Genomic DNA, 12,242 nt, shown 5'->3' with positions numbered 1-12,242 from the left:
TGTTTTCCTTATTCATAATTGTATGGCATGAAAATGAGCTCTTATCAGTTCAACTCGTGTATGCTAACCAAGATTACTATCTAAGCTAGTCTCATTTGCTGGTATTCTACCCATATCCCTCTAATTGTTTTTGTAAATAAGAGATTCTGCAGATGCTGGAAATCTAGAGCAGCACACACACATACTGAAAATTCAGTCAGCCATGTGCCTGTCCTGGTGTGGTTTTAACTGTGTAATTGTATCCACATCTACCTCTGGTTCTCTTCAATACTCCTACAGTGTGGGGGGGGCGGAATCTTGCCTTTTACAATCTTACAGGGACCCCATTTGTATGTGAAGTGATATTGAAAAGTGAAATAACCCATACAACTCCAAGTTGCTTCATTCAATTGGTTCATAGTGGATTTGCACCTGTTTATTGACTTAACTAAATATTAGCAGTCTTAACGGCTACCTCCTGGATACGTACTAGGACCCAAAGTGATCATGCTTTTGAAGTTTGTGCAGTGGCTTTCTCTAAATTGTATTGTGGAAATTGGCTTTGCAAAGTTGATTTTATTTTTGTATGCATATTTGCATGACTGCACAGATGCAACAAAGCTCTAGTAGTAGCGTTCACAAGGGGGGAGAAAACAAGAGAATTAAAACGTTAATTTTAGTGGCAACTTTGGTAGGACCAACCAGGGTAGGTCTTGCACAGTGAACGGTAAGGCACTAAGGAGTGCAGTAGAATAAAGGGACCTGGAAATACAGGTCCATAATTTGAAGGTGTTATCACAGGTAGATGGGATTATCAAGTTTTTGGCATATTGGCCTTTGTAAATGTATTGAGTACAGGAGCTGGGATTGAAGCTGCATACGTTGGTGAGGCCTAATTTGGAGTATTGTCTGCGGGTTTGGTCACCTACCTGCTAGAAAGATGTAACAGGTTGTACGAACAGAAAATTGTAAGGAATTTGCCAGGTCTGGGGGACAGTTGTAAGGAAAGACTGGTTAGGTTATGACAGTGTTCTTTAGATTGTAGAGGGGTATAGATAGGGTAAGTGCAGGCTTTTACCAAGGAGGTTGGGTGGGGACTACAACCAGAGATCATGGGTTAAGGGTGAAGATTGAGAAGTTTAAGGGGAACATGAGGGGGAAACTTCACTTGAAACCACGAGTGTGGAATGAGCTGCCAGCACAAGTAGTCCATTTGAGCTAATTTCGGTATTTAAGAGAAGTTTGGATAGGTACGTAGATAGTGGAGGTATAGATGGTCCACCAGTGCCAATGAAGGGTCTTGGCCTGAAATGTCAACTATACACTCTTTCATAGATGCTGTCTTGCTTGCTGAGTTCCAGCATTGTTGGTGCAGTGGTATGGAGGGCTGTGGTCCCAGTGCAGGTATATGGAGAGCTAGAGGATGGGTCATGTGAGAATAGGACCGTTTGGGTGCAATAGTGGAAATGTGCATGGGGCCGGAGGAGGTAGTTGAGGTACTTGATAATACTTTGCTTCAGTATTCACGAGTGAAAAAGCCTTGGCAATTGTGGGGATAACTTGCAGTGGCCTGAAATGCTTGAGAGTATAGACATTAAGAAAGAGGATGTGCTGGAGCTGTTGAAAGGTATTGGGTGAAGTTGCTGGGACCAGACGAGATGTACCCCAGGTTGCTGTGGAAAGTGAGGGGAGAGATTGCTAAGCCTCTGGCAATGGTCTTTGCATCATCAATAGGGACGGGAGAAGCACCCGAGGATTGGCAGGTTGCAAATTTTTCCTTCAAGAAAGGGAGTAGGGATGACCCAGGTGAGTCCGTACTTCAAGTTGTTGAAGATCCTGAGGAAGGATTGCAGATGATGCGTGTTCTTCATGGAGGACTTTGACCAGTGGTGTTCTGCAGTGATCTGTTCTGGGACCCCTCTGCTTTGTGCTTTTTTTTTTTTTAAAATAAATTACCTGGCTGAGGAAGTAGAAGGGCGGATTAGTAAGTTGCTGATGATGCAGAAGTTGGGGGTGTTGTGGATAGTATGGAGGGCTGTCAGAGGTTACAATGGGCTATTGGTTTGATGCAGAACATGAGAAGTGATAGATGGAGTTCAATCCAGATGAGTGAAGTAGTTCATTTTGAAGACCGAATATAAGACTCTTGGTAGTGCGGAGCATCAACAATCTTTGGGTTGTGTCCATAGGACACTCAAAGCTGCTGCACAGGTTGACAGTGAGGTGTATGGTGTGATGGCTTTCATCAACTGTGACTGGAGTTCGAGAGCCATGAGATGATAAAGCTATACAAGACCCTGGTCAGACCCCACTTGGAGTACTAGGTTCATTTCTGGTCACCTCACTACAGGAAGGATGTAGATACTATAGAGTGCAGAGGAGATTTATAAGGATGTTGTCTGGATTGGGGAGCATGCCTTATGAGAATAGGTTGAGTGAACTCGGCCTTTTCTCCTTGGAGTGATGGAGGATGAGAGGTGACCTGATAGAGGTGTATAAGATGAGAGGCATTGATCATGTGGATAGCCAGAGGCTTTTGCCCAGGGCTGAAATGGGTAATGTGAGGGGGCATAGTTTTAAGGTGCTTGGAAGTAAGTATGGGGGGGGATGTCAGATCTAAGTATTTTAGAGTGGTGGGTGTGTGGAATGCCCTGCCAGCAATAGTGGTAGAGGCAGATGCAAAAGGGTCTCTTAAGGGACTCTTAAATAGGTACATGGAGCGTAAATAAGAGGGCTACACAGTACAGTTATTCTAGGCAGTTTCTAGAGTGGGTTACGTGATCAGCACCACATTATGGGCTGAAAGGTAGATTTTTATGAAGGAGTAGGCAGTTTAAATGGTTCTGGCAAGGACTAGATGGGCTGAAGGGCCTGTTTCTGTACTGTGCTTTAGAGCAGAGGTTAGTGTTGCTAAACAGTGATTGGGGTTATGCCACATTGTTAAAGGAAAATCACTATTCTTGAACCTAGTGGTGTGGGATGTCAGGCTAGGCTGGCTTTCCATGGGGCAAACACCTTGCAACTCATAATTTAATATTCATTTACATTATGACTGAATTTTTATTTACATTTTTTGAGTATTTGTGGTCACAGCATCCTAAGTTTTGGGTGGGGGATGATCTGCCAGTAAATGTATGCACTTTGGTTTGGGTGGAGCATATTTGAACCAACTTGCAAAGTAGGCTCCATCGTTTGAGTACCCGAGTCAGGTCGGCACTTCATTGGAAGTGCATCACTTCATTGGAGTACCTTTCATTCTGCCTGAGGTACCTTGTCCTGCGCTTTTTTTTTGCAACCTGATGTTCTAATTTGTAAGTTGTGGGTTGCCTACTTGGCCCAAGAATGAGGGCAAAGTAACAGCTTTAAAGAAGAGATCTTGCAGAAAATTAGTTTTAAATTATTCCCAGTATTTTAAATAAAACTGAAGCTCTTCGCACTAATCAAATGGGTATTTTAAAAAAAGAACATCACTTCCATCAAACAACAGCATTAATTTGGAGCCGGAGTTCTAACCTTTATGCCATGGACCCTTGCTGTTAACTGAGGGGTCCATGGGCAGCAGGTTGGGAACCCCAATTTAGAGCCTGGCCTTTGGCAGATTGCTATGCTGTGAGCTTAACACTGAGCACTCTGGCAAAATTACAGAAGCTCAGGCAGCAAACTGAAATGTCATACTGTGAATGGTCAACAATTCTTGTCAGCCGCTAGTGACTGGGCCATTGAAGGCTTGATCATCACAGGCAAACTTTCTGGGCTAGTCAGGGCACATGTAATAAAATTGTAGCTGCTTTTTGTATTTAACATGACAAAGTGCATTCATTTCAGTTGGTCATTTAAAACTGAATTTAAATTTACCTTTACCTTTTGCCATGGTTTGTGTCCTTCATTCAGAGCAGCACAGTACAGGCCTTTCAGCCACAATTTTGTGCTAGTCTACACTTAACTACATTTAAGATTAATCTTTCTCTACTTCATACAGTAGCCCTCCATTTTTTTTTCTAGCATCCATATGCGTATTGAAGAGTTTCTTAAATGCCCATAATTTATCTCCCTCTCCTGCCACCCCTGGTAGGGTGTTCTATGCACCCAACGCTGTAAAGAACTTGCCTCCGACACTGTCCTAATACTGAATCACCTTAAAATTATGGCTTGGCAGCTTGTATTAGCCATTTCCACCCTGGGAGAATGTCTTTGGTTCTCCACTCTATCTTTGCCTCTTATCTGTTTAAGTAAAGTTAATGCACCCTGACTGGCAAATTTAATATGTAAGCTTTCTAGCCAGAGGGCCAGGGGACCTGTGGAAAACTGTACCATCCTAATGGTTGTGCTGTTACTTCGGATTTCAATGTATCATGAAGTATAAGGACTGGTTTGGGGATCTGTCCCAATAAATTATTCTTTGCAGTGCTGCCGAGCAAGTGTTGGTAAGCCACATCTGATATTGGGATAGTTTTTTTTTTTAGTATAATTTTTATTGAGTTTTCAAAGTGAATACATGAGAAGATGATATCTACCCTCCCCTCCCCCTCCCCCCCCCCCGATATATACTCCTACCTAAAAAGAAAAGAAAGAAGAAGAAAAAAAAGAACCACCTGGATATTGGAAGGTTTCCACATGCTCCATGGGATTCAAAATAAATTAATATATTTATTTGTTACTTTCCCCAAGGGACCAAGATCTTTGTCATCGGAGCAACTAAATACGCCATCCAATCTTTTGTAAATAAGGGCGCCAAATATTCAAAAATGTTTCATATTTATCTCTTAAATTATAAGTAATTTTTTTGAGTGGAATAGAACTAGCCATTTCATTGTTCCAATGACTCATACTTAATTATGAATCAGATTTCCAAGTAACTGCTATAGCCTTCTTAGCTACTGCCAATGCAATTTTTATGAATTCTTTCTGATATTTATTCAAGTTAAGTTTCGGTTTTATCCCTTCAATATCTCCTAATAGAAATAATACAGGGTTATGTGGAAATTGAGTTCCAGTAATTTGTTCCAATAAGACTCTTAAATTTATCCAAAAAGGTTGAATTTTAGAACAAGACCAAGTAGAATGTAAGAAAGTACCAATTTCTTGATTACACCGAAAGCATTTATCAGATAGATTTGAATTTAATCTATTTATTTTTTGTGGTGTAATATATAATTGGTGTAAAAAAAATATATATTTGGATATTGGGATGGTTGATTAAAGATTAAAATGTAGATTCAAAACCATGTCTGAGGAATGAGGTAAAATGTATTGGGGAGGGAGTTCAAGAAGTTTGGGGAGGTTCACTTGAAAGCAGGTAACCAAATGTATTGATGAATGTAATCAAAATGTTGAAAGAGCCTTGGGATGTAATGACAAAATGCTTTACGTTAATTGAGAATGAGGTTTTGGAAGCAAGAATTGTTTAAAGTCTACCAATTTATTAACCGACTTCATTGTGAAGATGCCCATAACCAGGAACACAGCTACAATGTTCCCAAGACTCAATGAGTATATAAGTGCTGCTTGATTATAGAAAATTTCCTGTGTAATTCTGATCAGTGTTTCAGATTGTAAATGGATTCCCTATTCATTGTTCTATATTTTGTAACCAAGAATTTGTTATTGTGAATATTCATTAATTAGCAATAAATCAGTTGAAAAGTAAGAATAACTCGTGGTTGATTTAACATCAGATGAAGACCTGCTCAAAGATTTCTTTTGCAGCTTGGAAAATGATGGAGCTTTTGTCACTAAATTTTTAACCACTCATTTTTGAATTTAAGTGTTCTGCACAACTTCAACCCAGTGCTGTAGCAGTAGTAACGTGCTGTCTGCAATGAATGTGGAGACACTTGTATTTTTTTTTAAAAAAGTACTCTTCCCATTTCAGCAAACATTGCTAAATATATAATTGTCAGTATGTAATTTTGGAACAAGAAATTGGGATTTTGATCTCCTATACTTTGGCTCTTTATTCTGTGTATGTTTAGTCTAGGCCATGTACATAGCTCAGTAGCTAAAAATATTTCTCGTGTCTTGTTAAATCTGGGTAGCTCATTTGAAGTGACCTGAGTGAAGGCCAGTCCTAGTTTGAAGGAAAAATTGCCACAAAAGGTCAATATTTATGTCTGGTCTGATCTTGTTGCAATTAACTCTTCTGCTTTTCAAAGCTAGATAGTGGAAGTTGTAATTAAATGCTGACCTTTTTTTTAACAGCAAACAGGAGAAAATCCGCAGATGCTGGGAATTCAAGCAACACACACAAAGTGCTGGTGGAACGCAGCAGGCCAGGTAGCATCTATAGGAAGAGGTACAGTTGACGTTTTGGGCCAAGACCCTTCGTCAGGACTCACTGAAAGAAGAGATAGTAAGAGATTTGAGAGGGGGAGGAGGAGATCCAGAATGATAGGAAGAGGGGGAGGGAAGAAGCTAAGAGCTGGAAAGTTGATTGGCAAAGGGGATACAGAGTTGGAGAAGGGGGAGGATCATGGGACAGGAGGCCTAGGGAGAAAGAGGGGGAGGGGAGCCCAGAGGAAGTTAATGCCCCTCCTCCCCTTCTTGCCCCATCCCTTATTTTTATTCCCCCCTTTTTCTTCTCTGTCCCTCTCACAATCACTCCTTGCCTGCTCTCCATCTTCCTCTGGGCTCCCCTTTCCCTTTATTTCTCCCTAGGCCTCCTATCCCATGATCCTCTCCCTTCAACTCTGTATCCCTTTTGCCAATCAACTTTCCAGCTCTTAGCTTCTTCCCTCCCTGTCTTCTCCTATCATTTCAGATCTCCCCCTCCCCCATCTCAAATCTCTTACTATCTCTTCTTTCACTTAGTCCTGACGAAGGGTCTCAGCCCGAAACGTTGACTGTACTTCCTATAGATGCTGCCTGGCCTGCTGCGTTCCACCAGAATTGGTTGTTGCCTGACTTTTAAACTTGTTTTCATGGCATCGGTAGTAGCTGTGCTGTTCTACTTACTGATCCTTGTTATTCTGCTACATGCTGTCATTTTCAGTAGATTTTAATGCCCTTTGGTTTAGGCAGGGAACTTTGTCAAAATCTTGAATTGTACATCACAGGCCATTTGGCCCAGTGAGTCTGTATTGCTATTGGTCCTCATTCTGAATTTAACATGCAAGCAGTGCCTCTGGTATTGCTTGGGCTCATCAGTAGCATAGTTTGATCTTCAGGAAGAGTTAAGACTGGAGCTTGTAGGGAATGTGTAAATTAGGGTACAGTATGTGTATATGCCCTCTAAATGTGTACATAGTCTTGTGTATTTAGTGATTTAATGTTGCCCTGTTCCCATTTAGTTTCCTTTCAGCAAATGGGACACAAAGTCTTGGCTCTTGCTGGTACATTTGAGCCTATCTCAAGCTTGCTTTGTCACTCTATCAGGTCGTTATGTGATGTGTCATAGCATGTGGGTGATCATGGTCTTTGATCGTGATTGTTCTTGGCAAATTTTTCTACAGATGTGTTTTGCCATTGCCACTTTCTGGGCAGTGTCCTTACAAGACGGGTGACCCCAGGCATTATAAATACTCTTCAGAGATTGTCAGATAACCAGGACTTGTGATGTGTACCAGCTGCTCATAAGTCCATCCACCACCTGCTCCCATGGTTTCACATCTCCCTGATTGGGGAGGGTGGGGGAGATGAGTGTAGCCATGTAAGAGTTTTGTGTGAATCTGTTTAAGCTTGGTAAGGTTGACTGAGAGGATGGAAAGTAATATTTGCAAAATTGTATTGTTACAAAATTAACATGAAGATGGAGGCACAAGTTATCAACATCCTTGAATCTCGCCCTTGATCCATCGAATTGTTGGGAATCTCATTTGGAATTTGGTGCTCTGGAGTTTTAAAATGATCTTTGACAGTAATATTATGTGAATAGCTATCATTTGCAGGATTAGTTTTAAGGTAATGGTCAACAAATCTAATGTTGACAATTAAGCAAGACTTGTGCCCATATAACAGTACTATCAATAATTCGCATTAATGGCTTTGTGGAGGAAGGGAAATAAAATCAAGAACCTTTTTAACTGAAAGTTTTAGCTATGTAAATTCATTGTACTTTGGGAGCTTGACTTTGGACTGGTGCTAGATGTGTAGTCTGGAAGGTTTAAGGCTTGGAGCAGGGTTTCCCTTTAATGGTATTGGTCCAAGTCATAAAGGCTGGAAACCCCTGGCTTAATTGTCTTTTTTTTTTCCTAAGACAACTAAATACATTAAGCTTTTAATATGAAGCTTAGCCCATATTTGACCTGGTGGATCAGACTAGATGTTTTAATTTGCGTTGAGAGGAAAGGCTGCGGGGGGGTGGGGATTGTAGCAAGCATTTGTACTCTGCACTGCATCCAAGTCCGTTTTCTTGAACAACATGGAGACCCCTACTTGGGAAGGAGTGATTATGGGATATTGGGGAACAAAGATGGTCAAGTCGTTGGAGAAACAGTTGGGAACACCCTAGGTCCAGTGACCACAATTTCTATTAGTTTTAATATCAGTAGGGTTAAAATTTTGGGATGAATTGTAAATATTCATTTCAGGGAGTACTGTCTGAGAGGTTCTAAGGAAAAGGTTTGATCACTTTTAGGCTGCTGGGTATGAATTATTGTTACAAGAGTTACCCCTTGTATTCACTGAGGCACAGAATCTGTATTTACTGAGAAGTAACTTTTATTGTCTCAACTAAAAGCACGTGGTTTCACGAACGAACTATCTGTGTGTACCTTGCGAGAGTCCCTGAAAAGAATGTATTACCCAGGAAAGGAGACTCTGCTGGCCAGGTGTTCCTCACAGCCCTGATCTCCATGTGTTTGTGGTTGGTCTCTGGTTGCTGGAGACTTAGCATCCCTGCATAGTTAGAATTCCTTACTCTTGTGTTCCTCGACAGTTGACCTGGTGCATCTCCGTCCCATTGGCTCAAGTTCACCTGATCAACCTGGGTCACCTTAGTGGGTCATGTACAGGGCTGCAATCAACAGTGTTTTATGGCTCTCCACACCCCAGCCTTATGTACGTCTTTCAACTCTGGTCCAAACCAGTTAAATGAAGTGACCCAGACAGAGTATAAACGAGATACAGATTGCTCCTTTGGTAGGTCTGGCATTTTACATAAGTAGCTACTCACTTGAGAATGGTCTTGGGTTATTACCTGAATTGAATTGACTTTATTTCTTGCATCCTTCACATAGATGAGTAAACATTCTTACATTACATCTGTCTAAATGTGCAATCATAGCAATTTATAATAGAACAGTCAATATAACATAGAAATACACTCAAATCAGCACGAGTTAATCAGTCTGATGGTCTGGTAGAATAAGCTGTCCTGGAGTCTGTTGGCCCACCATTCAATTGCTTTGATCAGATTATTCCAGAGTAGGAATCGGTTCAGAGTCCACAAAAGATGAGGGAAACCGACAATTGCTTTCGCTGTCCCCAATTCATCAAATCCAAGTGTAAACTGCAGTTTCTTCTGGCCATCAGAATGAATCCTTTCAATGTGAAAAGTTTAAGAACAGGTTAAGGAAAACGGGAGGACTAAAAGGCATGAGATTGATGGGCATGGTTAAAGATGATCCTAAGAGGTGGTTCAGTTATTAACAGTAAAAGGATGGCTAGGGAGAGACTAGGTCCTCTTGAGACCATCAGGGCAGCCTATGCATAAAGCTGCAGGAGATGGCTAAGATTCACTGTCTTGGTGTTTACAAAGGAGAATATCCAATGAAATGAGGATAATAGTGAGGTCTGAATATTTTGCCAGGAAAGATTCGCAGCTGTGCAATCCCAGTGTCTGACCAAATATATTCCTGGACTTTATGGGAGGCCATAGAAGAAACCAGACCTTTCCAGAGACGGTGCTTCATTGATCTTTGCCAGTTGCTAACAAAACTAGAGTGTACATAATGAACCGCTGTTTGAGAGTAGTGAGGATAGTCTGTAAGCCTGCTCCCTTTGTAGGAATGCTACTAGATGGAACTGGGGGAACAAGATCTACCATTGCTTTGGTATTCGGTCTAATCAAGAATGGTTTTGTAAGCTAGGATGTCATGTCTGTTGAATTGATTTTTTTGTGGGGGGGAAGAGTTTCAGAGCTAACTAAAGAAATGAAGGAAGGGTAGGGGTTATTGCCTGTGAGAGTTCTAAGGTAGGCTGATCTGAAGGGTTGGGTTGTATGGGATTTGGAAATAGACTTCCATTCAGAGAACTCTACCTTTGCTTCCCATCAAATCTTGGACTAATGGTGTATCCCAAGGCTTCATGTAGGACCTCTATTCATTATTTGCATAAATTATTTGGATATGGATGTACATGGCATGATTAGAAAGTCTGAGACTATAATGATTGCAAAATCTTGATTTCTTAGGAAGATGGGTGGAGGAACAGCAAATGAATTTTGACTTCAAGTATAATGTGGTGCATTCTGTACATTCAGACAAGGGTAGGATCTACACGTGGCAAGTGTTTTGGAACAGAGGGACTTGGGAGTACAGGTGCACATCTTGCTGAAAGTGGCCACATGCAGGGTGGTGAAGGTGTTCAGCGTACTGGCCTTCAGTCAGCGTATCAAGTTTAAGGATAGGAATATAATATTGCACTTGTATAAGTTGTGGTGAGCCCACGCTTGGTGTATTGTGTACACTTTTGGTCACCCTGCTATAGGAAGAATTTGTTAAGCTGGGTGGGGTGCAGAAGAGATTTGAAGTTGCTGCCTGGACGAGAAGCCTGAGTGAAGGGAGGGATTGGCCATCCTGTGTCTTTATTCCGTGATATGCAGGAGAATGAAGAGTGACCTCAGTTTATAAAGCGATGAGCGGTATGGATCATCTGGTTGGTCATTCGAAATCTGGATGGCACCGCCTCACACGGAGGGAGAAATGTGAGATGTGAGCCAACTTTACACAGCAAATCCTGGAGCGAGCTGCTGAAGTGGTTGAGCCAGGTAAAATTGAATATTTAGATGGGTACATGAAAGGCACTGAACATGACCTGTCAGGAAGGAAGCTGTGTAGTTGCACTGAAAGTTGAGCTGAAGGACCTGTTCCATTCTGTATCTCTGACTCCAATTTTTAAAGTTTTATTTTAACTGGGTGTTCTTGTCAACATGTAGCAGTCTAATTTGCTGAAGGCTGGTAAAATGAGATTAAAAATACTGACGGAAAGTTAATTTCAACAAATGAAAACTAGTTGACTTGTGGTCCTTGAAGACCATTTGCATAGCTAAATTTGTCCTGTAATCTTTCCAATTCTGACAATGCAATATGCATGCTTTGCCTTGTACAAGTTATTAAAATTTCAAGTGTGGAGCAGCTGGAAATGTATCAACAGGTGAAGTTCCTTGCTTCGTCTAGTTGTACACCTATCAGAATTGAAGTAATTAATGCCAGTATTGATAAAGGATAGATTGTGTATTGAGTCGTTTACATTTGGTAATTCTCCACTTTTCCAAAAACAGTAACAACTTTGTGTTAATGCTTAAATTGGAGAGTTGTAATATCAACTTTATTGCTATAAAAATGTAGCCCATACAAAATGTGATACTGCTTTGAAATGGATTTTAGACTAAAATGATTACATTATCTTAATGGTTTGGCAAACACCTGTACTGATATCCCTGACATTAGTGCAATTAATATTTTTAATTAAACATTGGCATTTGATGGCAACACCAGCATCATTCCTCAAGTTGATCTTTGGGTTATCAGAACCATTTATCGGGACACAATTAGTTGTATGACTGAATTTCCAATATACTTTTGCTTTAAAAGTGGCTATAACAGTTGATTTTTCTCCCATCTGAATTGAGTAGGAGTATCCTTAAGAGCTGTGTACTTGAGATTTGATGCTTTGTGTTCTACTTTGTTAATGGTGGATAATTTCATTTGGAAAGATGTGCAAAAACCTAATTATGCAGCCACAAAATAACACAGCAGCAATTTAGAAGTAAAATTAAGAACTTGGTAGAAGACAAAGCATCAGACCTAAAAAGTATAAGATGGTTTTGATGGCAGTCCATTTTAACAAAAAAGTACAAGCTTGATTTTTTTTCTTGCACTCTACATGGGCTCCCTGGTTTTAAGTGTCAAAACATGTGGCAATCCAACTTCATGCAAATTCTCTTTTAAAATTAGTAATATTTCAAATATAGCATGTTCTGTTGGCTGAATTATAGTGATTATTGAATGAAACAAGTCTTATTGCAAGTATAAACAAGATTTTATTGTAGAAACCAGTTCTGATGATGATTGTGATTTGGTGAGAGTGGCTTGCAGAGAAAGGGA

At 40.6% G+C, this 12,242-nt stretch overlaps 1 protein-coding gene across 2 annotated transcripts in view; it reads left to right on the top strand.

Moving 5' to 3' along the window:
- The window catches only part of grb14 (growth factor receptor-bound protein 14), a 109,968-nt gene that overhangs the window by 8,963 nt on the left and 88,763 nt on the right, over positions 1 to 12,242 (top strand). The gene's annotated exons all lie outside the window — the stretch shown is intronic.

The sequence above is a fragment of the Mobula birostris genome, chromosome 6 (genome assembly GCF_030028105.1).
Source record: "Mobula birostris isolate sMobBir1 chromosome 6, sMobBir1.hap1, whole genome shotgun sequence".
Lineage (NCBI taxonomy): Eukaryota > Metazoa > Chordata > Chondrichthyes > Myliobatiformes > Myliobatidae > Mobula > Mobula birostris.
This window is presented reverse-complemented; position numbering and strand designations above follow the sequence as displayed.